The sequence below is a fragment of the Eutrema salsugineum genome, unplaced genomic scaffold (genome assembly GCF_000478725.1).
Source record: "Eutrema salsugineum unplaced genomic scaffold, Eutsalg1_0 scaffold_4, whole genome shotgun sequence".
In the NCBI taxonomy this organism is placed as follows: Eukaryota; Viridiplantae; Streptophyta; class Magnoliopsida; order Brassicales; family Brassicaceae; genus Eutrema; species Eutrema salsugineum.
This window is the reverse complement of record NW_006256686.1, coordinates 1,045,572-1,050,302: the sequence shown is the minus strand read 5'-3', so window position 1 is coordinate 1,050,302 and position 4,731 is coordinate 1,045,572. Positions and strand designations below refer to the sequence as shown.

The window sequence follows — 4,731 nt, the reverse complement described above, 5'->3', positions numbered from 1 at the left end:
TGAAGTTGTTGTAACCATTGAACTTGTTTTGATTCCCAATGAAGTGCAACTCCTCTTGAGTGAGACCCTCTTCACTGATATTTGTGAAGCATCTCTTCTCCTCACTCACATAGTGTATAGGCTTTTGAGTGGCAGCTAGGGCTTTGTCAAACTTTATATTCAGCACTTTAAACTTCTCTTCCAGTCCTTGGTGTCTACCAGAATCTTCTCCTCTATAGCTTCTATCATAATCTTCCCCATAAGTGTCTTGGCTCATGGCTAAGTTCTCAACAAGTTCCATAGCTGCATTGATTTCTTTTGCCAAGAAATTTCCATTTGATGCTGTGTCCAACTGAATCCTGATCTTAGGAACAGCTCCCCTATACAAAGTGCTAAGGAGAGAGGCTTCTGAAAAGCCATGATGTGGACACTTGTTTGTGTAGCTTCTAAACCTGTCCAAAGCTTCTCCAAAGGTCTCATTAGAATGTTGAGTGAAGCTGGAAATCTGGTTCCTTAGCTTTGCACTCCTTGAGCTTGAGAAGAACTTGTATAGAAAGGCAATCTTGCATTGCTCCCATGTGTGGATGGATCCTCTTGGGAGGTTCTTTTCCTACTGATGTGCCTTATCTCCAAGGCTGAATGGGAACAATCTCAGTTTGAAGCTGTCTTCAGATACCCCATTGATCTTAGTGAGATCACAAACTCTGTCAAACTGATCCAGATGCTCCAAGGGATCCTCCATAGGTAAGCCATGGAACTTCTGATTCTGAACCATATTGATCAAAGAGGCCTTCACCTCAAAGTTGTTGTTTTGGACAGGAGGTGGCCTGATTCCTGCTCCATACTGGTGTGCATAAGCTCGGTCATTCTCACCAACAAAGACTGGTGGAGGCTGATGACGTCTAGGTGGGTTTGGGTGGGGCTGTGGTGGATTAACCTGAGGTCGGTCTTGGTTCTGGTTATCCTGAGCGTGTCCCTGATGGACCTGAGCCTGTTGAGCTTGAATTCTAATCCCATTACCAACTCTTTGACCGTGATCAGCTTCTTGAGCCTGATGCTCATTCCCAACTTGCTGATTCATTCCTAACCTCTGCAAGTGAACAGCTCTTTCTCTTTGTCTTCTGGCTTGGCTTCTTGTGATCATAAACCTGAAAACAAAGACAGAGCTTGAAAGGTGATCAGTAAAACAAAAGAAACTGGTGGAGGCTGATGACGTATGGGTGGGTTGGGTAAGGGTTGTGGCTGGTTAACTTGAGGTAGGTCTTGGTTCTGGTTACCATGAGCGTGTCTCTGATGGACCTGAGCCTGTTGAGCTTGAATTCCAATCGCATTACCAGCTCTTTGACCGTGATCAGCTTCTTGAGCCTGATGCTCATTCCCAACTTGCTGATTCATTCCTAACCTCTCCAAGTGAACAGATCTTTCTCTTTGTCTTCTGGCTTGGCTTCTTGTGATCATAAACCTGAAAACAAAGACAGATCTTGAAAAGTGATTAGTAAAACAAAATAAACTTGATCTCAAAAACTATATCAGAAACTAATGCTAACAATCCCCACACAATATGGCAACGGCGCCAATTGATAACTAAAGTTTTCAAGGCCTTAATAAGGGTTATCAATCTCTTATGTCACTTGTAGTACAAAGGGTATCAATCCAAATGTGTGTTTGCTAGACACTAGTTTATGTGAAAAGTTCTTAAGCCAAGCTGAATAAAAGATGAGTTTGGTGAAACCAGCAACAAGAAAGCATAAACAAGAAACAAACAAGCTATGATTAATAAACTAAGCAAGTAAACAAAACAAGATGATAATAAAGCAAATGATGAAAGATAAACCTCTAGATGTGATCATTGATCAGGGTGCTTTAGATATTGATTCATGATGCTAAGAACATAATGCAACACTTGCTACTCTTTAATCTAGGCTTCTTAATCAGATTAATTCATTTCCCATGACAATAATCCCTTTGCTAATCACCTAATCAAGTCTAACAACCATTAGATATGATCAAGCAATCAACAAGCATAAATCATCAAGCCTAATAAGTGACCAAACAATCCCTCAACCAAGTAAGACTGAATCTTATACAGAAAGACATAGCAAGCAATCACATGATCTCAAAACATTTCAACTTAGAACTCTAATCTAGACTAATCCTCTCATGAAGGCATTAACCTCTACACTAATTCATTTTCAAACCAAATCATCATTTGTGAATATGAATCAATGAGCATTAAGAAACAGTTCTAATATGTCATTCATGCATTTAACTATCACTCTCATGATGAAAAAGGCATAAACCCTTAAGTTAGCTCTTTCAGGCATTTCATCAAACACTTTTGGTGCATGAAATGCCTATGATCTAGACCCAAGTGATTCTCAAGGATCTAGCTTTAAGAGCAGCTAACTAAGGAAAGGAAATGAGAATCTAGAACCTAAACATCATAAATCAAGCATCAAAGCACCCTAATCTACACACCTAGAAGCTTAAAAGATGACTACTCACTAATCATGAAGAACACACCATCACTAATCGTGATGTTAATCATGATTAGAGGCAAAGATGAGATGATGCAATGATAAGAAACAGCCTTAATATGATTAAATCAGCAAGATATCTCTTAATCAAAAACGTTTTTACACTAAAAAGGAAAGAAAATAAGAGAGAAAACTAAGATAGAAGATAAGATGTTTAGGGTTTTTTTCCAAAAAGCTATATATACTAAGTGCTAATAGACCGGGTCAGCCCAGGACAAACTGGATCCTGACCCGGCTTTGATGGATAGTGGTGTGGTTTGCCACGGTCAGATGATGCTTGGCCAGACCGTGGCAAACTGATAGTGTCAAAGTTCTTGCACAGATTCTTCATGATCAAGGTTGCCATGGCTTGATTTACACCATGTCTAGTGGCCGTGTCTCTTCTTTTCTGGGTTTGGGTGATGAACTTCTTGGATTGCCACGTTCTCTATCTGGACCGTGTCATGTTGGGCGTGGCAAGGTGTTGATGATTCGGTGATTGCCACGGCCAAACATCAGGCCGTGCTTCAAGACCATGTCAAATCCCGACCATGACATTATGGGCGTGTCAAAGATCTTCATTTCTTGTCATGGTCAGGTCCAAGGCCGTGCTTCAAGACCATGTCAAATCCCGAGAGTTGTCATATTATGCCACGGCCAAGCTCAGGCCGTATCTCCCAGTTCACGGCTCCAAATCGTCTGATTCCACGTGTTCCGGAAACTAGACTCATTCCTCTTGATTCTTGATGAATACACCGGAGGTTGAATCGCATTTCAAATCCTTCGTCCCACGCGAGCAAAGTAAGGGTTTTGTCTGCACCAAACCATCTGTCCGATTTGCTGTACACAGGTGAGGGTTCCTCCATGATCCGAGCTCCAAGTTGCTCCCAAAAGTCTCTAAATGACCTGAGAATACACCAAAAATGCAGGACACTCTAGGACCTAATGCAATTCTGATATACTCATATTTTGTCATGTTTAGGATGGCATTTTTGGTCCAAATATTGAGTCTCATGCATACATTTAGGTAGTTTTACATATATTTGTCTTTGCTTTTGTATTTAGTTAGGAATTGCTAAAGTGTGGGGGAGGGGTTTTGTGTTTATTAATCATGTTTATTCTGCTCTTATTTTCCTTTTCACTTTGAGTCTCATTTTGCATTCATCTAAGTGCATATAAAAACCAAAAAAATGGAAAAATCTGAAAAATTTTCACAAAAAATGCTCAGGTAGTTGCATTCACATTTTAGGTTGAATCTAGTTTGCATTTTCATATAGGTTGCATCATATGCAAATGGGAGTAATGATAGATTTTTTTCTTGAAGAGAGCATCATTTTAAGAGCTTGGTCCCTTAAGGCATTGCAAAACTGGTATGAAATCAAGTGTGAACCATGCTTTGAACTGGTGTCTCAATACTTTTGTGCTAGCTGAATCAAGTTGTGAATAGCCTCAACCTTGCTTAAGTGAGAACCCTTGAATTTGACATCTAATTATCATGTTTGTGCATATCATTGTGAATTCATGGGTACCACATACATATTTGAGCTTTCTTATCCCATTTTGTCACTCTTGCTAGCTCAAATAGCTGATCTCTCATCTTGAGACAGTTCCCTGCTTTTAGCCAAACCTTTCTTTGAAGCCTAAACACCCTTCTTGTGTGCATGATTTGTGAGGCCTTGTTTCTAGTAGACTTGGTAAAAAGTGTTGAGTTTAGAGCGACAAAGATAGTGCTGCATGTAGATACTAGTCCAACATCAAGGGCTAGTCTAGGTTTAGGTGAAAGTGAGAGCATTGATTTTGAGTGTGTGAGCTGAAAAGAAAAAAAATCTGAGTGATGAAAGTGGAAAGAACCGGATTGGTTAGGGGAATGAATGCTTAAATGAAAGAAAGTGAGTGTGTGCTGAAATGTAGAGCTCATGTGTTGAAATGAAAAGAGTCTCATAAAAAAAAAGAGAAAAGATTCAAAAAGAGGATGAATTAAAGAAGAGCTTGTGTGTTAAAGAAAAGAAACTCACTAAGTGGTTGTTAAAGAAAGCATTCCCCTAAGAGATGAAATGAAGAGAGTGATGAGAGCTGATTGAGTGTCAAGGATAAAATGCCATTTGGAGTGAGTAGACTAGAGAAATAATCTTGAGAGGTTTAAAGTTGAGTGTGAAAAGCATTTTGGGTGTGGGGTAGATGCAGTTCTATCTTTGTATGCATCCATTGCTTTTTACCCTTAGCATTTTACTAAAGT

The 4,731-nt window shown here is 39.7% G+C and overlaps 1 non-coding gene across 1 annotated transcript; it reads left to right on the top strand.

Annotated features, from left to right (window-relative positions):
* Positions 1 to 392: 392 nt before the first annotated feature.
* On the top strand, positions 393 to 499 carry LOC112084836. Its single transcript, XR_002898495.1, has one exon. It is a non-coding gene; the product is annotated as a small nucleolar RNA R71 (small nucleolar RNA).
* The last annotated feature ends 4,232 nt before the right edge of the window (positions 500 to 4,731 follow it).